At 43.0% G+C, this 24,420-nt stretch overlaps 1 pseudogene; it reads left to right on the top strand.

Moving 5' to 3' along the window:
• The first annotated feature begins 1,558 nt into the window (after positions 1-1,558).
• On the top strand, positions 1,559-18,204 carry LOC128331039 (vomeronasal type-2 receptor 26-like; annotated as a pseudogene).
• Positions 18,205-24,420: the final 6,216 nt, after the last annotated feature.

The raw sequence follows: 24,420 nt of genomic DNA, 5'->3' as shown, positions 1-24,420 counted from the left end.
GGCCCCTTCATATGCCACCCCCATCTCAGTGCATAGCCCCTGAGAGGGTTTATGAGCAGGGTGGTTGGCTCAGCTCACCCCCAGACCAAGCCCCCCCCCCCAGTTCAGCTCGAGGGTGAGCCTTTGAGCCAACCTGGCTCAAATGTGAATCAGCTCAATTTTGAGCTAGTTTACACATCCCTACTTGACTGTGACTGCTGTGCTGGTCATGTCGGCAGGCATTGTGCATTTCCAAGAGGTATTTAATTACAAAGAAAGATTACAACCATTAGCTCCCATCCACCAACCATTCTATGCTGTTAACCAGCAGTCTCTCCAACAAATGAATAGACCGGAAGTGTGAGCACTTTACGATATTCCCCTCAGGGGATGGAGCTGCTCTGGGAAGAGCAAAAGGTTTCAAGTTCTCTCTCTGACTTCTCCAAGAGAGATTCCTGCCTGCAACCTTGGAGAAGCCGCTGCCAGTCTGTGAAGACAACACTGAGCTAGATAGACCAATGGTCTGACTCAATATATGGCAGCTTCCTATGTTCCTATGTTGATGGAAAATCTCGGGGGAAATGGATGACTGTATGTAATATAATGTGTATCCTTATGTATAGTTATGGAAAATATCATTGGAGATAACCTATATAAACAGAATGGAATCTACATAAGTAGTTCCATTCCACATGCAGGAGAAGGTAGATGGGAATAGCAATTTGCAAGGAGCTGATGGAGCAAACTTTGGGCACAGCCCTGTAATTTTAGACAGCAAGCTTTTATATAGTTTTTGTATTGCTCTATAAAGAGTCGTTACCAGTGATTTTTATGTTAAATAATATTATACTAATACCACTACTAATAATAATTAATAATAGGAATGTAAAACGATTGGTTCCTTTTTACTAGACATAAGTCAATGACTTGAAATACTTAACAGTTCATCCTTATTTCAGACATGGATGCCTACATCCAATGTCCAGAAAACCAATATCCCAACAAGGACCAAAATCAATGCCAGTTCAAAGCAAGGTTGCCAGAACCTAAGGGGTATACTTGTGTGTCAAATGGGCCGTAACCCAGAATTTGGCTTTAAAAAAGCCAAATCTGGCAACCTTGGTTCAAAGTTTTAAGCTACCTTGCTTATGAAGAACCTTTAGGGATCACCTTAGCTCTGTTGGCTATTTTATTATATCTCACCACAGCTTTGGTAATTGGAATCTTTATGAAGCACGAGGACACTCCCATAATCAAAGCCAACACCCTCAGTCTCACCTACATCCTTCTCCTCTCATTCCTCCTTTGCTCCCTCTGTTCCTTTCTGTTCATTGGATGTCCTGAAAAAGTGACCTGCCTTCTCTGACAAACTTCTTTTGGCATCATCTTCTCTGTGGCTCTTTCTAGTGTCTTGGCAAAAATCGTTAGAGTGGTTCTGGCATTCATGGCTACCAAACCAGGATATGGGATGAGGAAATTGTTGGGGCAGAGACTGGCAAATTCTATTGTCTTTTCATGCTCCTTCTTTCAAGCAGGGATTTGTATAATGTGATTAAATGTTCCCCCTCCATTTCCAATTATGGACATGCACTCATTGAACAGAGAAGCTATAACAGAATGCAATGAGGGCTCTTCTGCCTTCTTTTACTTTGTACTGGGCTATATGGGCTTCCTGGCCATCATTAGCTACACTGTGGCTTTTCTAGCCAGGAAGTAACCTGACAGTTTTAACAAAACCAAATTTATCACCTTTAGCATGTTAGTCTTTTGCAGTGTTTGGCTGTCTTTTGTTCCAACCTACCTGAGCACTAAAGGAAAATACATGGTGGCTGTGGAGGTCTTCTCCATCCTATATTCTAGTGTTGGGCTGCTGGGTTGTGTGTCCCCCCCCCCCGCAAGTGCTTTATTCTGTTTAGACCTGAGCTGAACAACAGGAAGCAATTAATACGTAGGGGAAAAAAATACAGAATATAGGTCTGTCTTTGTTTTCTGTAGTTACACAGCTAAGATTTGGAATTCTAGTGGGTTGTGTGACCCAGTTATACGAGTAGTAAACTATAATTTCTTAGGCTCCTCAGTGAAAGATCATGGTTCAAAAGATTTGGACACTGATTAAATTTATTAAGTTTTGTTTTGTCCATTTATGAAATAAATCTCTTACTGCTTATGAAATAAATCTCTTACTGTTGTATTCTATCCAGTAATATTTGAAATTTTGTTGTTTGGAAGTTTGTCCCAGTGGAGTTCCTATAGGGAGTGTGGGGGTGGAGTCAGAAGAAAGCAAAAGGGAGGGAAAGGAGAAACTGGAGTTGTTTCTGAATAGACTCTTTGGCTTCCTTAATGTTAATCTGGAAGCATCCGTGCTAGAGGTTCTAGATTTTTGTCTTCTGAATGTGTGAATCTGCAGTTTTGTCACCAAACCACGGGTTCGTTTTAGCCCCCAAACCTGAACTGGAACCTCTGTTACCTCTCGGTTTCTCTGCCATAGCCTCAGGTCTAAAAGCTGCATTGTGTCATCTGAGTTCTGCCACTGTGTGAATCTGGAGTTGAGGGTAGAAAGCTCCTCCTTCCCTCCTTTGTGATTGGCTGCCATAGCTTTCCTTCATGTGAAGGAGGAAGCCCACACAGCTAGTTCCTCCCCACTTGCAGTCTCCACTGTCTGTGTCATGGATATACTCAGCATTGTCTCAAAGCAAGCCCACATGAGAGGAAGAACAATGCTGAATCATTCCCTTCATGCTTTCTGAACAAAGGCTTTCCCTTTAACTTTCCTGGATTTCAGGTAGTTTAATTCACTGTCACCATACCCAAATTATCAACAGAGTTCAACCTCCCACCCCCTGGTCTTGGGTGAAATTCCAGGGGAAATCTCTTTCTCTTACTATTGGAAAAGTTCAAAAGCCTTCCACTTGCAAACTTACACATGGTGAGAAAATGGGTAGAATCACTGAACAGAATGAGGTGGGTTGTACCAGAAAAAAATCCTTTCCAGCCCCCTTTTTCCTGAGTTAAAAATCCACTCAAAGTGGCTTGTTAAAAATTTAGAAAGAACCAAAGAAAAAAATAATCTTTATTCAAAATACTACAGACAGCTTCCACCTGAGGCTCCCTCAGCTTTGTATTGTATTGTAAATTTATTTACAGTCATTGACCAAACAGAGTATAAAGACTAATAAGCATTAAAATGTGTATACATATATATACAGTTTAAAATTGGGATGATGTCCCATTATACCTTTTAAAAGCAATATAACTAAACTTAGCTACAGAAATAGAAATTAAAGCATCTTTATCTGAAAGCAGATGTTTTACAAGGTTATCATCGGATTGTTCTGCCAGTTTACATATTAAAGGAGCAATAAGACATTCCTTGGGATATAAATGGAGTTTACAGTGGAGAAGGATATGTGCGACAGTTTCTGTATCTCCTGACCCACAACTACAGTGTCGTTCTTCTAAAGGCACACCCTGAAACCTCCCAGCTAGAACTGCAGATGGAAAGGAATTGACCCTTACTCTCGTGAATATCCATCGAAACTTAGAGAAAGTAATTGTCAACAGATATTTTGCGGGGGAAAGATCCATATTAGTTCTTATAACTCTATAAAACTCTGGAAGCGCAGCCCAGTTTTCTTGGATCTCAATATCAACAAAGCGTTGTCTCACTCAGTAGCTGCAAGAATACTTCAAAAAGCACCCCAGATGATATTTGGGGTGGCACACTTTAAAAATCATGGCTACCCAGTTGCAAAGAACTGGGATGTAGGAAAACACAAAAGTACCTTTAAAAGTTTATAGAGTCTTTTACAGCACCTTAGCTGGATGGGCACAGGCTCAGTACTAGTGCCTGTATACTTAAGGTGATGTGTGAAAACTGTATTTCATCATTATCAGCCTTGCCCATTCTCGCCTTCTTCAGGTCTTATGTACATCCTTGAGGTGAACTAGATATGTTTGATAGAATTATCTGAAGTAAAGGTAGTGGTTAGATTGGAAAGAAATGGTTAATGTTGTTGTTGTTGTTATTGTTTATATATCTTTCTCTTAAACGTGCCCATCACTAATCCCATGTGGATAGCGAAAGAAACTGCTGGCCAGGAGAATGGCTGAGCAGTGGCCAATGGGCAGGGAGGGTGAGAGGAAAGCGGCACTGGGGGGAGGGCGAGAGGAAAGCGGAGGCTGGGGAGAAGTTGAGAAGAAAGCAGCAGTTGCGGGGAGGGCAAGAGGAAAGCCAAGAAGAGAACTAGAGGCACAGATGCTCTGCATCTGGTTCAGTACATTATTATTATATTTATTAACTTTTAAAGCCACCTCACCCATACAGGTCTAGGTGGTTCTCAAATATAAATACAGATAAAAATAAATAACTCATTTAAAACAATATAAAAACCAGTTTAAAATCCTTTCAGTAATCACTAAAGGCCAGGGTAAAAAGGCTCTTTTAAAGGCTGCTAAAACTCTTAAGCCTATAATATGCATGGGGAGCACAGTCCAGAGTCCAGGAAAAGGTACAGAAAAGGCCTGGTACTGAGTTGCCGCTAGGCGAGCTGATAGCAGCCAGATATGGACCTCACCTGATTACCTCATATTGAAGTGGGGATCATTCTGAAGAAGGTGTTTCCCCAGGTAACCTGGTCCTAAGCTATTTAGGGCTTTAAAGGTAATTGCCAGCACTTTGTATTTTGCCCGGAAACATATTGGCAACCATTGCAATTGTTTTAAAACAAGCATAATATGGACTTTCTGAGAACCCCCCGAGACCAATCTGGCTGCTTCATTTTGTACTAACTGAAGTTTCCAAATGACATACAATGGCAGCTCCACATAGAGCACATTGTAGTAGTCAAGCCTAGAAGTTACCAGTGAATACACCACAGTTTTGAAATCATGTTGACAGGGGCAGATGACCACATAGGCAAAGTAGGCACTTGCCTATGGCAGCAAATTTTGAGGGGCGGCAAATCGGCCCAGCTCAAGCTGAGACACTATCTTGTGAGGCAGCTCATGGTGCAAAAGGGTGGTGGCGACATGCCTGTGAAAGGGAGGGATGGCCACGGAGTGGAGTGGCAAGTGGACAAAACCTGGGGATCCCATTCCATTCCCAAGCAGAGGGTCGAGAGACAGAGTGGGCCGGGCATAGGGTCAAGCCACTGCAGCAACAGGAAGAAGGGTGGGGGATGGGATGGGATGGGAATAAAGAAGAAGGCACAATGAAGTCCTGGCCTGGAAAGGGAGTCAAAGTTTTCTGGAGTAGGGTGAAAAGGGATGAAAGAAGAGGCAAGGGAATGGCCCAAGTGCGAGCAGATCGGCAGTTGCAGTGGGCAGCCGGCACCAGAGAGAAGGAAGAAGATCAATGGGGGCAGGGAAGCAGCTGCAAAGAAGTGCCGGGGGGCAGCAGGTCTAGAAAGGGCCGTGCAGCACGTGCTCTCTCCCATCGCCTTCCGGCAATGCTAGGCTGACTGGCTCTGCTTTCTTTGACTCTGACTTGTCTTTTGCCCTGGGCAGAGTCAGCCTATAGCTACCAACCTATGTGCCACTTTCTTCATGCTATCCACCAGAAGAGAAAATAAAAACCATTCTAGAAGTGTTTTGGGTGTGTGTGTGCATGCGCGGATTAGCTATTTTCTAAATGGTCGCACCACAGCAATGGCCAAGAGAGTGGCATAATTATCTTCCTCCATAACAGTCAAAATTGATGTTTTTCTTCATGCTACTCAATGGATCTCCAGGGCCCACTAGCAAAATCAACAACAACTCTGACTAAAATACTGTATGTTATATAAAATACACATCCATAACTGAATATAGGTACAGGCAGCACACAGACCTTCCTATGATCATATGCTCATTTCTGCTTTAGATTTTAAGTTATGCTCCTAGTAGCTGATCTTCTGACCATTTGAACAAACAATACACACTGTGAGCGTCATGGCATCTAAGAACTTCACTTTTCTCACTTGTCCTTTCACTTTCAGGATTCTTAGTGTGAGAGATTGCATCTCACAAAAGAGGGATTAAATAACAGCCAAAGGCAGAAAAGCTGCCTCTTCGATTTGCCTCTTTCTAAATCATAAGATTTCACCCTCATTTTTATAACAATGGTAATAATGGTAGATGATGAGACACGATAGAGAGGAAGTGGGGTATTATATACAAATGATATCTCTTAGCAACAGTATATACATTGCATCCTCTGGTCTGTGACTGTCAATTAAGCCCAGATCTCCCATTTGTATCAGAGCAACTGAGGAAGACACAAACTGAAATGTTTTGCTTTTTATCATCTATCCTTCTGTTATGTTAATCACTATTATAACTAATCACTATTATTTATTATTTACTATTATAAATATTTACTATTTACTATTTATTTACTATTATAAATAATCACTATTGTTGATTAATTATATAATGACAGAATCACTTGTTTATTAATAAAGAATAATTTTGTGATTAACAGAATCCTTTTAGAAATTACTTGTCTGGATACCTATTTGATGCCTTAATGTTCATATATAAACATATATGTTCCATTTTTTCTTCCACACCTTGACAAACTTAATGGTATATGCATATGCAGAGCTGTCTATGATTCTTTTTCCCCCAAGAAGAAAATTACAGTGGGAGATAAAGTGAAGGTGCAGTCAGATTGTTCTGTTCAGATGAATAGAACAAGAGGTTTCGAGAATAGAAGAATAGAAGAATACAAGAATAGAAGACAAGAGGTGTTTTTTTTTTAAGTAGTAAATGTAAGAGAGGAGCAGTAATACAGAGCTACCTTTATTAGATGAGCAGATATTCACTCTCTGCCACCAGGTAATCTCCAGTCCATTACGACATATAAAACAAATTCTAAGCAGCTACTGCTGTATATGGAAACATGGGAATCTGCCTCTGAAAACCAACTTTTATCATCAGGAGGATGGCACTGCTAGTGCTGCTGCTTGCACTGCTGTCTTATACTGTATGGAAGACCCCTTCTATTAGTTGCACTTCTCACCATGACCCCCTTCCTATTCCTCACAAATTTTACCAGTCAGGCAACCTCGTTATTGGTGGAATTGTTTCTCAAGTCTTTTTCTTTCACAACATTCTTTCTTTCATGGAACAGCCCACTCAGATGTTGATTGATGAACCTGTGTAAGAAATGATTTTTTCTTTAAAGTTTCTTTAACATATTCAGAATACAATGTTTGAGAATAGACAATTAAACAACAGAGTGCTTGGGTAATAAGATTTATTTGTTGCTATAGTTTCAAATAGTTTTGAGTCATTGCTTTGTCAGCATGGAAAAATATATTTTGCAAGCCTTCCATCAATCCGTTTATTTGTTTAGCCATCACCGTAACAAAAAATGTTCAAAAATGGGATAGTTAAAATATAGCAAGTCACAGGGCAGTAAAAACGACAAAGACAAACTCAGAATAATTCAGTACAGGATTATATCAATTTGCCATGTACCTTGATGAAAATGAAAAAATGAAAAAGAGGCTACATTTCTTGTAACCTTGGGCCTGGTGTTGGCTAATAAAAAGTTTACATGAAACCCTAAAGACCTCCCAGGAAAAAACAGAAGCAGTGGGTGAATAAATACATCACATAGCCTGTTGTAGAAGCTGCAACACAATAATACATGAATCAAATCTTCCACTTTCCCTGACCCACATGGACACAGACATTCTATAGCAGGACGTTCTATGAGAGGAGAGCTGGCCTATGAGAGGAGAGCTGGTCTTGTGGTAGCAAACATGAATTGTCCCCTTTGCTAAGCAGGATCTGCCCTGGTTCACATTTGAATGGGAGACTACATGGGAGCACTGTAAGATATTCCCCTTAGGGGATGGGGCCACTCTGGAAAGAACATCTGCATGCTTGCATGCAAAAAGTCCCAGATTCCTTCTCTGGCATCTCCATAATAGGGCTGAGAGAGACTCCAGCCTGTAACCTTGGAGAAGCTGCTGCCAGTCTGTGTAGACAATAGTAAGCTAGATGGACCAATGGTCTGACTCAGTATATGGCAGCTTCCTATGTTCCTATGTTCTGAATTCTAGCCATATGGCCTACCAAAACAGCAGATGATAATAATATTTTAGAATGGTTCAACCATGAAACCTACTGGGTGACTCTGGGCCAGTCATGTATCTCTCAGCCTAATGTACCTCACAGGGTAGTTGTGAGGATAGATTTATTTTTAAATTGTGAGCCCTTTAGATTGTGTCCTTTTGGGACAGTGAGCCATCCTATTTATTTATTATTTCTCCATGAAAACTGCTTTGGAAACTTTTGTTGAAAAGCGGTATATAAATATTTGTTGTTATTGTTGTTAATATTTTAGAAGCATTTCTTGTTTAGCTCCAGGAAGAACTGCTGACACAATGTCTCTTGCAATAACTTCATTCTGTTCTTTGCTACAGTTTTGAGCTACACCAGAATCTTGAAAGCATGCAGCAGTGTAATAATGAACGGTCCAAACATACCTGGTTGTTGGGCTAAATGGCTGATATCTTTTTATTTCAGTTCAGTGCCAAAGAACTACCAGCATATTATGGCCCTGGCTTTTGCTATAAAAGAGATAAATGAGAATCCCCAAATCTTACCAAACATCACTTTGGGATTCCGCATTATCAACAGCTACTATGTGGCAAGGATGACCTATAAGGCAACCCTGAGCCTGCTTTCTACACAGCATAAGTTTGTCCCCAACTTTAAGTGTGGCATCCAGAACAGTTTAATGTCTGTCATTGGAGGTCTAATCTCTGAAACCTCTGCCAATGTGGCCACCATATGCTCCATCTATAGGATTCCACAGGTAGGCCACATGCATGAAATTATAGACATGTCATATCCGTAGCATAAGGTCTAAAGTCTGAAAAAATTGCTATATGTTTCAGCTCACATATGGATCATTTTCCTCAGCTCAGGGGGATAAAATGCTCTTCCCTTATTTGTACCAAATGGTCCCAAATGAAACCCATCAGTTCAAGGGGGTTGTCCACTTACTTCAACATTTCCAATGGACATGGATTGGGCTCTTAGCTATGGATGATGACAATGGGGATGGGTTTTTGCAGTCAATGGTGCCACTGCTTTCCCACAATGCCATCTGTCCTGCCTTCATTCTAAGAATACCAAAACGGGCTTATGTGGATGATTTTGTAGACTTGCTTTTAGAACACTTGGAAAAATATTCACTTATCCCAGACAAAAAAGCCAATGTATGTTTTGTATATGGAGAAAAACCAACATTGCATGTTCTGAGAATGCTGTTATTTTATGCACCATTATTTTCAATGCCACCTGTGGGTAAAGTATGGATTGTTACATCCCAATGGGATTTCTCTTCCGTTTCTGTTCAAAGAATGTGGGACATACAAAGCTTCCATGGTTCCATATCCTTCACAGTTCACTCAAACCAACCACCTGGATTCCAGGAATTTGTTCAGACCATTCAACCTTTCTGGAAAAATGGGGATGGTTTCATGCAGAATTTCTGGGAGCAAGCATTTGACTGTTCATTGAAAAATTCCAGTATATTTATGGAGGGCAAGAAATCCTGCACAGGGAAGGAAAAGCTGGAGAGCCTTCCTTGTCCTTTCTTTGAAATGAACATGACTGGCCATAGCTATAATGTCTATAATGCTGTCTATGCTGTAGCACATGCTTTGCATGATATATACATTTGGAGATCAAAATCCAGAACACTGCTAGAAGGAAGGAAGCTGGATTTTTGGAATGTGCATCCATGGCAGGTAATAATACACCTCAAAGACATAACTCTATTTCTAAAGCAAGCTAACATATAACCCGGAAAGAGATAGTTATTTCACCAAGTCTGAATAAAACAGTGCTATCATAATTGTGTTCTCTGCACTTCATGAATCTGTTTAGCAAAGCTTTGCCATCTTATAGTATACAAAATGAAGATTTTTGTTTGTACTTGGCTTTTCTTGTTCCAGTTAGAGCTAAGTGGAGTGAAAATGGTATTGTTGATACAGATTAGCACTGCATGTACATGTTAATACAGAATAGCACTTCAACAATAATCCAAATCTAAGTTCAGGCAAGCTTTTGTGAAACTACGGTAAATATTTTAATACTTTGTTCTTCTGGTTTCATTTCCCTCCTCTTTCACCTCAGCTCCATTCTTTCCTGAGGAGAATCTTGTTCAACAACACTGCTGGAGACACTGTGCATTTTGATGAAAATGGAGAATTAGAAGCAGGTTTTGATGTTACAAACTGGGTCACATTCCCAAATGGTTCTTTTCTTAGAGTAAAGGTTGGAAGACTGGATATTCAGGCTTCTCCAGGCAAAAGATCATTGTTAACCCTTAACAAAGATCAAATTGAGTGGCATGGGAGTTTTAACCAGGTGAGACATGGTGGAATCTATATAACTGAGGAAATTTCAATTTTGGCCATTTCAGAGTGACATGTGACTGTCTTCAAGTACTAAATTGTGCTGGGTACCATTTTTAAAATCCACAATTTAATGCTTTTTAAATCCATATTGTTAATGAAACTGTGGGGAACCATCAAAGCTAAAATGAGCAATTCATTGTAGAATTAATTTGTGCAAAACTTCAGTCTTGGAAAGAACTGACTGATAATTTAACGTTCAAAAATAGCATTAGGCTTATTTTAGGGTTTAGGGGTACAGGAAATGAAATCTTGATTAAGAGGCAATACAAGATTTAACTAGCAAAACTAACAAGACTAACAAACCAGTAGGACTGCATTGAGACTCATGAAGAGGTGTTCTAGCTTAAGATCCAAATTAAGTCCACTGAAGGCTGACCAGAGAAACGATCTTAGAGAAAAACTTTGGATTTTAGAGAGAGAGCAAGAAAGGAGGGGAGCAAGAGGTTTTGGAGCAGAGATTAGTGATACCTATGTCCATCCAGTGGGGTGTGTGGACCCTTGTAGCTTGAACAATGTTGAGGGACCTCTCTCCTCCAGGACAGTCAAGAAGGCAAAAGGCAGGAACAGGGACCCAAGTTCCAAACGAGGGTCCAGGAACCAAGCAAAATCCAAAGGAGATCTGATCTCTGGAGACCAGTATCTCACAGCCAAATGTGCTGTGCATATTGAGCTTGGAAAAAGAGCTGATCTGGAGATGACAAACAGAATGGGAGCAAAAGTCCAGGCAAGGCAAGATGGAGTAGCCAATGCCCAAATGTACGAACACACATTGTTGAATCCAAGGAAGAGATATATTGATTGAGATACACTAATTGAGATACACTGTGTCTTGACTAGACATAGACAACATCTTGCTCTGAGGTGGAAAGCTGACCACACCTTTCTGTTGATAGTCAGTCAGTCAGTGAGGCCCAAGCAGCTTTATATTATAAATGTGCCACCTAGCCAGCATATTTTCTTATAACCAAGGGCCAGTTTATATATGCAGATCCTTGCTTATTATTTCCATGGAACTGAACATATTTGGAGATCCATAATCATGTGGAGAAATAACCAGGTGGTTCAAGTAGAGATTACTGATGCTTTTCTTCTTAATGCAGCAGCTAGCACTCCCTTCTGTATAGCACATGCCCTTCCATTATTTCACTACTTTGCTTGTAGGGGCTACCTGCTTTGCTCCCAAACTCCACTACCTACTCAGATGACCAGGACCCCCATCAATCCCTGTATGTGCACCTCCCCAGCTTGTTGTGGTCCCTACCCTCTTTTGTTATGGCAGGGCCTGAGCCAGTTACCTACTTTACTGGTTAATACTGAGGCTACTCACATGTGTGGCGGAAACTGGGCTAAGGGAGCCCAACCCGGTTTCCTCTGTGCATGTGAACCGCCAAGAGCTGCGTGGCTCCCAGTGGCTAGCCCGCCTAATTGCCCCCCTGTTAAACAAGGTTAGTGGAGCAAGCGCGCTGCTAACCCCTTCTTTCGGATTGTGAGTCACCACGGCATGGCTCCATGCCGCAGTAACTCACTAGGAGACCCCTGAACAGGAGGCTACAGCAAGCCTCCTGAAATTGTGGGGGGGGGCTCCCCAGAATAACCCATGCACTCACACTGGGCATTCTGGGGCTTCCGGGGGCCTGGTGCCCCCGATCCCCACTGCCCCTACTGGCTCTGTGATGGGGCCGGTAATTACTGTATGTGGGCAGATGATCTGGCCACCCAAGGAGGGCAGAATGCTCGTGTGTGGGAGCCCGGTCTCCCCACCAAACCCCATCTGTCTCTCCACACTGCTTCTGTGGAGATCCTTATTGTATTCTGCTGCTGCTTCTACTACTACTAGTACTACTAGTACTGCAGAGATTATATACCAATTTTCAGCAAAAATAAATTAAAAAATCTCCAAGCTGTTTATATAGAAAAAGAAATAAGACGATTCCTTGTCCCAAAATCGAACAAGATTTTAAAAGAAACACAGGGTAGACAGCAGCCGTCACTGGGAAAATGTTGTGCTGGGGCTGAATAGGGATAGTTACTCCCCTGCTGCTAAATAAATATAAAACAGTCACAATTTTTAAAAGGTACTTTGCTCAATTAGCAGAGATGTTTTGTTTATCTTATGAGTTCTTCTCAATATCTGGCTCCCAAGAAATTTTGTTTTGCCTTTTATGAACAATATTAACTCTTATGAAATTATCAGTACTAGCACGTGCTATAAAATTTCAAAATAAAACAAGTCAACATAAGTCATATTACATTTCAAAAGAAAAAAAGTCAATATCACAAAATGGGCATTAAACCCAGAGACAAATCTCTTTCTTGAAGAATGGTGGCATTTGTGGGTGCAGAGGATAGAAGGGTTTGTGGAGGGCCAGCTCCAGTTTACAGGGCGCTTTCAGCAAATTGTTACCCATGGACCCATTCCTACCTGGCTGGGTGCTGAGGTGGTTGCTCCACCACTTTTACTGAAAGGTGATGGGCACAGAAGTGATCTCAGGTAACAGGCTAGCTATGTACCCTTCTGAGGGCAGTTGCACAATAACGGTAATCCCTTGAAATTTGTCAAGCCAACTCCAACTCCTGTTTTCATCTGGGCATAGGAAGTTTGTAAAATCTAAGATGAAAGTGGGTAACTGGACTGGGGACTGGAAGTGGATGGGTTCAGCCATAATGCCTGTTGGCAGTGTGCATACTTCAGAACCTCTGGTTCCACTCAAAAATACTTTGTGAGGCGGGTCTCATGATCAGTGAGACCTGCTTTGTCCGGGTTAGCGAGGAGAGCGGGCTAAGCCTGCTCTCCCCGCAGACGATCAGGAAGGTCTGCCGGGGCGGCCGGATCGGCCACCCACACAACTGCTGGCTCCATGACAGAGCAGCTGGGGGATGAAGAGTTTGGGGGCCGCGCGGCCCCTGGAAGCTCCAGCATGCCCTGCACAAGCACGCAGGGCATGCTGGAGAGACCCCCGAGCCAGGAGGCTGCTTTTGAGCCTCCCAGCCAGGGGTCTACTCATAAGTAGCTGTGCTGTGGAGCTGCGCTGCGGCAACTCATGAGGAGAAAAAACGGGTTTGCGGAGTGCTCGCTCCAGAAACCCAGTTTAAGGGGAGGGTTACTTGAGCGGGTTACCCGCTCAGGAACCACCAGGCTCGCAGCCGAACCTGGTGGTTCACACGGTATGCAAAAAACGGGCTACGCTCCCTTAGCCCAATTTTTGCAGACTGTATGAATAGCCTCAGTAAGTACTTACAGGCAGTTGTGTGAAACTGCCCATTTGGGGGGTGGGTTGGAGAAGCAAGGTTCTATGGAGAAGCAAGGAAATATAGACAAATAAGCCTGTGTGTGATCAATAATATCCCAAATGGAAATCTGTCTCTAGACATTAAAATGTTTCTGCTAACACTGATAGAAGAGAAAGTTTCAAAGAAGATAAAAACTTTCTTATATCATATGATAGCCATTAGGATGGTATATGCTAAATATTGGAAGGTAAGAGGAATCCCTAAATTAAGGGAAAAGTATGTAAAACACTGGGACTTACTAGTGTTAAATAAACTAATAAAGATTGCATGGGTGAGCCACCCAATACAAGTTACTAACCAATGTTTAAGAGAATTGAAAAACTTCATAAAATTCTATAATTCTTAACAAGGCAGTTCAACATGTAATCCATTTCCAGTACTATAATAATAAACAAATATGTCCATAATACATATATATCCATAATACATATACATATAGAAATCAAATAAGTAATAATAAAATAAATAATATTTAAAGCTAAAAAAGAGAAATAATCAGTGAATTAATGGTGTTAAAATGTCACACAAATCTCTCCTCATGAATTGATTTCTGAGAACCATAAGGTTCATTTCTCTTCCTTCAGATATTTTGGCCATCTAAGTAAAGATTAATATGTTCTGGGCATGAGGACAAGGAAGTATTTTGATTGTTACCATCAATGCTCAGTGCATCAGGAATTCATCACATGTGCAACCCTTTCCTTGGCAGTCAGCCAACAAGAATGTAGAAATACCCATCTCCACAGACAATGTCAGCTCTGTGCTGTCATATTTCTATGCAAAGAGACTTTTTCTTGTGCAACAGCCATTTTCAATACACATTTTTGTAACTGTAACCTTGTTTTAATGTTTGTGAACAGGTGCTACCTTTTTCTGTGTGCAATGACAACTGCTATCCTGGCTATAGCAGGAAAAAGAAGGAGGGGGAGGAATTTTGCTGCTATGACTGTGCTCCATGTCCAGAAGGGATGATCTCTAGCCAGAAGGGTAGGAATAATAATGTCTAGAAGAAAATACTGGGGAGGTGGAGGGATCTATCTGGCCTCCTCTTTTCCCTTCTGAGCAATTTTATATTCAGAAAATATATACAGAAAATAGAATTCAGAGGTTTTCAGGGCAAACACATTACTACAGATCAATATTTTGTTAGAAATAGTGAAAGCAGCCAGTTTGGGCTTCTTCATGTACAGCTATGCAAAGAATCCCATAAAAGATAATATTCAATACAATGGAAGGATGGTTCAGATGCTGTGATTTGGAGGGAGCGGGGAATAGCCAAATATAAGTTCTTTTTTGCTTTGTTTATGATTTCTAGAAATGATTTCTTACTCATCATTGTTCTGCAAAGAGACAATCTCCTTAACTCAGAATACTTGGGTTAGTCCAGGAGGTGAAATAATGTTTCTGAATGGGGTGTTTATGGCTCTGAAATATCCTGAATGGGGGAAAGGTTAAGTCTTAGAAGAGCACTTCAATTGATAGGAGGGGTGATGTGAGAGTGTAAGGTGACTCAGCCTCATCCCCTGCCCAGAGCAAAGCGACTTTTTGGTCAGTGAAAGGAACCTACATTTTCAGACTAGGTGTGATTCTGATACAGGCTGAGCATCGGAGACACTGGGTACTTCATACGATCACCCAAAAGGCAGTCAGCTGAAAACTGGAGGTTCCTGGTGAGCACATGCTTGTAACATGAGCCAGTACTTCTGGTACTTTTGTATCACCTGAACCTGTCAACTGCAGGTTCCCCACCTCTGTTACTGACTTGATATTGACTTCTGAAACCAAGGTTTGAAATTGGCTTGACAAAGTTAGTAAGTAGTGGGCATTGGAACTTTCAGTTGGTGGGTTCAGACTAGGGATGTTCAAATGCGTTTAGAACTGAACGGGTTCAAAGTTGAACTGGTGGGGTTTGTAGGCTTGGGGTCAAGCCAAACTATCCCCAGTTCAACTTGACCTTGGTTTGTGGATGGAAATTTACCCCATCGGGGGGGGGGTGGTTCTCCGAGGCAATGGTGGGGGCGGTGGGGGGTGTCCGTGGAGGTTCCTCCACCCCCCGCTGGCTACCTATCCTTCAAAAACAGCCTCGTTTGGCCATTCTTGGGCCCATTCGGGTCTTTCCCCCTCTGGCGCAGTGGCCATTTTGGAGGCCACCGACCTGCAATGGGCCTCTGTGTGGCCTGTGCATGACCTTTTAAAAAAACAAATAAATATGTGAACCACCCTGGACCGAACCAAACCGGGGTGGGTGGGTTCGAGGGGGTGCCAGACCGAACTGGCCCGGTCTGGTTCAGGTCTGGTTTGGACTCAAACTGAACCAAACCAGCCAGTTCTGTGCACACCCCTAGTTCAGACAACATGAAAGGGCTGGAAGTCCTGGATCTCACCAGGAGCATCTGCTTGCTGGGATTCTGGGAATCACGTGAATGTGCCTACTGGCATGAAGAAGCCAGACAGAAAGCTGAAGTATTTTAAGGTGCAGGCTATACTCTGATATTCTAATATATCCTGTTGTTGGATTGTTGGAGTGTTTTGATGCTTCAGGTCTATCTAATGTTTAATATTTATGTTTATGTTTTAACATAAAAGTTTCAGCAGATAAAATCAAAGTTACTGGTGATAAAAAGGGTTGGGCAAAAAACACTCTCTTAACTTGGTGACTGAAACAGCAGAAGATGCTCCAAGTGAATGTCTCAAAAAATGCTATTCCATTAACAGGAACACTGCCAAAGAAAGGCCCCCATCCAAATTAAGCCCATTTCAGTTTGGAAAGTAATAGGGATGTGCACAAAACCAGTTTGCCATGTTCAGTTCAAGTCCGAACTGGGCATGTTAGGTTTTGGCACCCAAAATGAGGGGTCTGGCCTGGTTTGAATTTGAACATGTTCGGGCCCGGTTCAGGCCTGGTTCGGGGACGCCATCCACATTAAAAATTGGGTTTTTTTTAAAAAAGGCGGACTTACCACCACCAAGAGCTTCTGCGGCCTCAGGGGGTGCTGCTGTGGCTCGAGGGGGGGGTTCTGGTGGTTCCCCCTCCCCCTGACCTCCCCCTGGTCTCCCAAAGGTTGTTTTGGCACATTTTTCAGCTGTTTTGGCCCTCTCTGAGCTTTCAGCGGCCATTTTGGAGGCCTCCACACATGCATTTTGGAGACTCAGCCACACAAACGGGCCATGTGGAGACTGCCACGAGCTCTAAGGGCCAAAGTGCCTCCCAAATGGGCCAAACCAGCCTTTGGGAGAATGAGTGGGGGAGGCTAGGGGAGAGGAAACTGCCAGAGACCTCCCTGTAGCTGCAGCAGCACCCTCCGAGGCAGCAGAAGCCTTGGTAAATACACCTTTAAAACAAAAACCCTGAACCAGCGACGGATCGGCCCGACCTCAAGCCCATCTGAGCCCAGGTCAGTTTGAGTGCAAGCCTGCTCAACCCTGAGCTGGCTCACACATCCCTAGAAGATAAAGGCATCTGGAGAAGGGCCTCTGAAAAAGTTCTTAATGCCCTTAAACTAAAATATTTAAGATGTTCTTTCTCATTTCAGACATGGATGTGTGTGTCAAATGTCCAGAAAATTCCTTTCCCAACAGGCACCAAAATCTATGCATCCCTAAAACATCAAGCTACCTTTCCTATAAAGAACTTTTAGGGACCATTTTGGCTATGTTGGCTATTTTGCTATCTCTCGTCACAGTTTTGGTGCTTGGAATCTTTATTAAATACCAGGACACTCCCATAGTCAAAGCCAACAACTGTAGCCTAACTTACATCCTCCTCATCTCCCTTCTTCTCTGCTTCCTCTGCTCCTTGCTGTTTATTGGACAGCCTCAAAAGATGACCTGCCTCCTCCAACAACCTGCTTTTGGCATTATCTTCTCTGTGGCCCTTTCCACGGTGTTGGCAAAGACCATTACTGTGGTTCTTGCATTTGTAACTACCAAACCAGGATCTGGAGTGAGAAAATGGATGGGGAAAAGATTGGCAAATTCCATTATCCTTTCCTGTTCTATTATTCAAGCAGTTATTTGCATGGTTTGGATAAGTACTTCCCCTCCTTTCCCAGACAAGGACAGGAACTCAGTTTATGGAGAAATCATATTACAATGTAATGAGGGATCAGCTATCATGTTTTTCTGTGTTTTGGGCTACATGAGCTTCCTGGCCATTATCAGTTTCACTGTGGCTTTCTTAGCCAGAAAATTACCTGACACTTTCAATGAAGCCAAATTTATCACCTTCAGTATGTTGGTCTTTTGTAGTGTTTGGGTGTCTTTTGTTCCAGCCTACCTGAGCACCAAAGGGAAATACATGGTGACTGTGGAAATCTTCTCCATCATATCTTCCAGTGCAGGATTACTGGTTTGCATTTTTTGCCCTAAATGCTACATCATTGTGCTTAGACCTGAGCTGAATAATAAGGAGCACTTAATCAGGAGAAAAACATGAAATAACACAGATTTATCTCTCTGCTCCTCCACATCTTTCCTTGGAAATATCAGTGGAATGCAAACACAATTACATTAGGCCTGTGCAGTCAGATGGTTTGGCTAGGGAGTAGGGACCATTCTATATTGGGACTATCAGAATTAACTCCGAAAACAATAGGAGGGAGACCCAAAAGTCGGAAATCTGACTAAATTCCTTCAAATTATTTTGGAATTATATTCAGTTCCAGTATTTCTATTGGAAATCTTAAGGCCAAAAAAATATACTTTTAGTTGAAAATTGGCATGCCAACCCTTTACTTTATAAATGGCTTGCTCCCGGTTCTCAGTTGAGAAGCCCAACAGGCCTTTTAAAAATCCCCTCTGCCTTGGCAGAGGAGTGATTTCACAGCTTCCTTTCTGGAAATGGTGAATGGCAGGAAGGCAGGGGCCAAATCCCTAAGGGGCAGCCCCCTGAGGGGCACCCACTATTTCTTTGAATGACCCTCAGGGGGGTTGCCCCCTCCTGCAACCTTCCAGAAAACAAGCTGCCCAAATCTCTCCCTGCTGAATTGGGAGAACTGGGAGAGCAGAGGAGTGATTTTGACAGCTTGCTTTATGGAGATTGTGGATTGGTGAGAGTGGGGCAACCCCCCAAAGATTACCCACAGGAACAGTGTGTGCCTTCAGTGTTTGCCCTCCTACTGCCAACCCCAATTTCCAGTGGGCAACCTGTCAAAATCACTTTCCTGAGTTATTTTGAGTTGGAAAAACTCTTAGGTCAGCAGAGAAGCAATTTTGATAGCTTGCTTTCTGGAATTTGGGGGGTGGCAGGAGAAGGGGAACCCCTGAGGGGCATCCATTATTTCTGCGGGTGGTCCTCAGGAGGTTGCCCTCTTCCTGCCATCCCCTATTTCCAGAAAATGATTTTGAATTGGTAGTGTGCAACAGAAACCACAACAGAACAAGCCTGCACCTTTCTTTCTACAAGACTGGTAACAGCTGGCTACATGGACCTTTCAAAGGCAAATCCCACCCCAGAGATAGCGCTTGGAATTGTCCAGCCAAGGAATACAGATATGGTAACATCTCACCTTATTAAGCTTAACAACTTGACTAGCAAAAGACCTGGGAGGAGATGCTTTTAGCAAACACAACAGCATGCATCTTTGCACCTCGGGAAGCCACAGGCTCAGAGTAAACAAATGTAGACCCATCTCCTAGAACACACACATTTACATAGCTGCTCTTGCCTTTGTTTGGCAAGACACACCTAAAGTGACTAAGTCCATCTAGTAATGAACCCCTTTGTGCTGCAAGAAATCCCCTACCCTACAAGGAAGGAAGAGCCACCTGATCAAGTCAAAAACTGTCTCAGGGTACATTTAAAAGTATAACTATCCTGGCCAAACCATATGGCCTTGGAATCTGTTTGGATCACATTATCCTACGGACTCTCATACATGTGAACTGTGGCTGCCGACCCTCACTCTTTATCCCTGCTTCACTCCACTTTCTACACCCAAGGAGGCAACCTGCCCATCCATTGTGCAACTGACGCTTCTGGGAAGGATAGATAATGAGGCGGGTCTCACGATCAGTGAGACCCACCTGGAGAGGGTTAGTGGGGAGAGCGGGCTTAGCCCACTCTCCCTGCACATGAGCAGGATGCAACCTTGGGCGACCAGATCAGCCGCCCACATGACTGCCGGCTCCGTCACGGAGCTGGTGGGGGCTGCGGGGATCGGGAGGCTGCTTTTTAGCCTCCCAGTCGGGGGTCTCCTCGTGAGTTGCCGCGGTGCGGAGCTGCGCCACGCCAACACACAATCGTAGAGCCCAGCTTAGCGGAGCGCTTGATCCAGTAACCTGGCCTTAGGGGAGGGCTCTGTAAGTGGGTTACCCACTTGAGAGCAACCAGGCTCGCCTGCGAGCTCGTTGGTTCTCACAGTTGCCAGAAAGCAGGCTAGGCTCCCTGACCCTTAGCCCGCTTTTTGGCAATCGTGAAAATCGCCTCAATAGTTAAGAACTTGCCTCTTTAATCTCCTTCACTACTTCTCCCCTCTTTGCTTCCCTCCTCACTCTCCAAGCACCTCTTACTGCAAGACTCTAGCCAGGCTATGGTTAGAACCTTAGCCACAATAATTGAAACTTAGACTTTAGACTTTTGTTTAGACACTAGACAAATTATTGCATTGTCCAACCAAATTCTTTTTGCCTTCTGTATTCCCCACTTCACCCTTAATAAAGCTTTCAAAACTGTATTTATGTTTCTCGTTCTTTCCAACACACGCAGCTTGCTTAAATCGATACTGTGACAGGACTGCACTCCAATCGGCCCAGGGTCACCCAGGATATAAATGTAAATAATAATAATAATAATAATAATAATAATAATAATAATAATAATAATATCTCCATTTTAGCCCAAAGCCAAGCTGAAGCATCTAGTGCAGTTCTGGAAACACTCTCCTGATATTTTTTTCAATAGGATGCGATTGGATGGGATCTGATAAAAATCTGATCAAAAATTTCACCAAAGGTGCTCTTTTCAAAAATGTTATATCTGAGTAAAGAAGAGTCTTCTGGTCCTGTGGGTATGTAATTTGGGGTAGCCCAGGGCTCACTTTGGGGATATTCAGCACTGTGGCACTGGGGCTGAGACTGGGGTGTTTTAAAGTTTGTTTTTAGCTTCTTCTTCTTCTTCTTCTTCTTCTTCTTCTTCTTCTTCTTCTTCTTCTTCTTCTTCTTCTTCTCCTTCTCCTTCTCCTTCTCCTCCTCCTCCTCCTCCTCCTCCTCCTCCTCGTAGGTGTATACACACACACACACACACACACACACACACACACACACACACACACACAATCTCTGCTGCCACCAACGATATTATGAAGCCTCTGCAATTCTTATACTTTATTTAGCCTGTTAACATGGCTTTGAAGACGTGAGGAAGATTTGACAGAAATAATCAATCAGGGGCGTAGTAACCATTAAGCAAGGGGGGACCATTGTTGCCAGGACAATTGGGTCTGGCCCCCTCCCCCTCAACCAGGATGCCCCCTTGCCCCCTCCCACGCCCAGCTGGCAAGCAAAGCACTCACCAGCTGGGAGTGTGAGGCATGCCCCTTTCCACTCCAGCCAGCATTTCATGCTGGTGGGGGAGGATGGACACTTCTCCCCCCCTCCTGGGCATCTGCCCCTCTGCTGTGTCTGTCAGACACAAAGGGGCAGGGTGTGTGCAGAGAACGGGGCTATCTCAGCCCCGGCATAGTTTCATTTCCTCACTTCCCCTGTCAGCAGTTGTTGATGATGATGATTACACTTATACCCCGCTCTTCCTCCAAGGAGCCCAGAGCGGTGTACTACATACTTAAGTTTTTGTTTCACAACAACCCTGTGAAGTAGGCTAGGCTGAGAGAGAAGTGACTGGCCCAGAGTCACCCAGCTAGTATTATGGCTGAATGGGGATTTGAACTCAGGTCTCCCCGGTCCTAGTCCAGCACTCTAACTACTACACCACGCTGGCTCTCAGACTTTGTACCACAGCCCCCACAAAGCTCCTTTTGCCCCTGTATTCAATTAAGATGTTTTTGATAATAAAACAAGTGCAGTATTTATTTAAATTGTGGATTCTCTTAAAGTGTGGATTCTCTGGTGGCAAATGAGAGTGGATTCGTGGTTTGTATTGAAAATCTCATTTGCTACCAGAGAATCTACACTCAGAACACCTCAGAAACAACAGAACCCTATACCCCATGGGTTAGAAATCACCACTTGCTCTGGGCCATGCCAGCAACCCCCAAGTGGAGTTATGGGGCTGGTGAAACCTCCATTGTTCCTTATGGAGAAAAACCTTAATGACGCGGAAACTTCTAAAATCACTTAAAAATCAGCCCTTTGACAAATTTAGGTGGTAGCTTCCATCCATTAGGCACTACCACTCCACCCCACTCTACCACTCCAGATCCCACTTTATGCCCCAAATCTGCCCCAAAGACACGAAAACTTCAACAATTTACCAAAAACCAGCCCTTTGTGCAATTTCTCTGCAATTTGCATGGTAGCCCCATTAGGCACTACTACCCCACCCCACCCAACCCCACTCTTGTGGCCCTGGGACCCGAAATTCAAGTAGACGTCAGATCAGACCTTTCTGCATTGAAATCAATGGAAGGCAAAAAGGCGGGAAATTCAATTAGACGTCAGAACTCAAAACAGAGGAGGAAGAAGAAGCACTTTATCAGCCACCAAATAGAGGGCCGCAACTACAAATTATTCAGAGCCGAAACGGGGGTTATTCATTTCGGCAACAGATCACCTGAAACAGGCAGTTTCAGGTACAGATCGTTCTGTACCCGAAACTTTTCACACATCTCTACTAGAGAGGTGCTGCCAGTCAACACCAGTGTATACAACAATAAGCTAGATTGCTAGACTCATTATAAGGCAGCTTTCTAGAATAATACTGTAAGTGGAAACATGGGAATCTACATCTGGCAGGGAGTGTTTTGGCATGAAGGTGGTGGTGACAGTGCTGCTTCTCCTTCTCCTTCAGTTTTGAACTGTATTCACAACACATTCTATTATTTGCACCATATAGGATGATCCACTTCCTTTACCACATGAATTTTACTAGCCAGATTATCTTGTCATTGGTGTGATTACTTCTCAGGTCTTCTTTCACAACAGCCTCTCTTTCATAGAATTGCCCACACAGATGTTAACTGATGAACCTGTGTAAGGAATTCTTTCTCTTTTTTCTTTATACAGATCCTAGTAACTGACAGGAGATTATTATGTGTACAGTGTAAACAGGTTGTTGATCTATATGTGCATACATACAGATAATAGATGATGGACTCATTTACATTCAAGACATGTAGAGGAATTCACACAATTTCTACCCTTCATTTGAGAGGTTTCATAATCCCTGGGTTTAATTTAAAATGAACAAAAGTGAGTATTTGACACTAAAACATACATACAGCATAATGTGTGAATAGCCCCAGAGTGCTTAAGTAAAGAGACACATTTTCCAGCATGTTTTCATAGCATTTCTGGAGATTTGGGAGTGTTATTTTCTTTTTCCTGTCTTCTACACAATAATGTAATACACAATCAACTGCACAACATGTTCCAATCAGCAGTTTGTCTCATAATTTGATTGTGTTTAATGATGATTAACTGATGATTTTGTGCAATCATTTTAGTGGATGTAAGAAGCCACTTAGGTCCCAAACATTCTGAGCAAATGAGTACTTCATTGGAAGAATAGAGGGTTGTGACCAGAGAAAGTGAACCCTGATTAAGTACCATTGAAATAAGGGGAATTAAATTGGTGATTAATATCTTGTCTCACTGATTTCAAGTTCCAGTTTCTGTGGGTGCAAACCATACATTTGAGAAATCTTCTGGTTTTTTTTTTTAAATTTGCTCCTAAAGGAACTGCTGAGACAGCAGTAATAATGAAGAGCTTGTGTAATGAGCAAAATTGTGCTGGTGCAAGATGATCAGACAGCTAATAATACGCAGGGGTTTACTCAATTGCACAAAACCCAGATATTTGCATAATTGTGCAAAAGTTCCATTAAAAAAATAATGAAATGTGCCACAGTTGCACACTTGTGCACAAGTGCAAGTCTAGAATACAAACTCCAGACTCAATTCAATTAGCTAGCACAACAATTTTGTGCTAGCACAATGTCCTTCCACAAGCAATCTGTTAGGATGTGAGGCAATGATGCTATTCCCATGAGTGCCCCAAAGCAGGCTAAGGGAGCCCAGCCCACTTTGGGGTGATCATGTGCTACAACGGGAGCCGCACGACTCCCGGTAGCTAACCACGATAAATCCCCCTCCTCATAAACAAGGTTTAAGTGATCACTCCATTAACCTTGTTTTTGTGCTTGTGTGTTGCCGCGGCACCTAGCAACACATGAGTAGACCCCCAACCGGGAGACTGCAAGCAGCCACCTGGGCTAGGGGCTCTCTCCAGATGCCCTGCACACTTGCACGGAGCATCCTGGAACTTCCGCACGGCCCCCGATCCCCGCAACCCCCACCGGCTCCATGATGGAGCCAGCTAAGCCTGCTCTCTCTGCAGAACCCCATCAGGTGCTTCACACTTGTCATGTGAAGCACCTCAATGAGGTCATTCACACAATCAAAAACTGTGTTCTACCTGGGTTTGGGAACTGTGTGTGCTCCCAATTTTTGGTTGTGTGGAAACAAGGTTCAAGGAAAACCTGGGCAGAAGTGATTGTGATAATCCTCAAATCCTACCAAACATGACATTGGGATTCAACATCATCTACAGCTA

The sequence above is a fragment of the Hemicordylus capensis genome, chromosome 6 (assembly GCF_027244095.1).
Source record: "Hemicordylus capensis ecotype Gifberg chromosome 6, rHemCap1.1.pri, whole genome shotgun sequence".
Lineage (NCBI taxonomy): Eukaryota > Metazoa > Chordata > Lepidosauria > Squamata > Cordylidae > Hemicordylus > Hemicordylus capensis.
The sequence above is the reverse complement of the archived record's forward strand: the minus strand, read 5'-3'. Positions and strand labels throughout refer to the sequence as shown.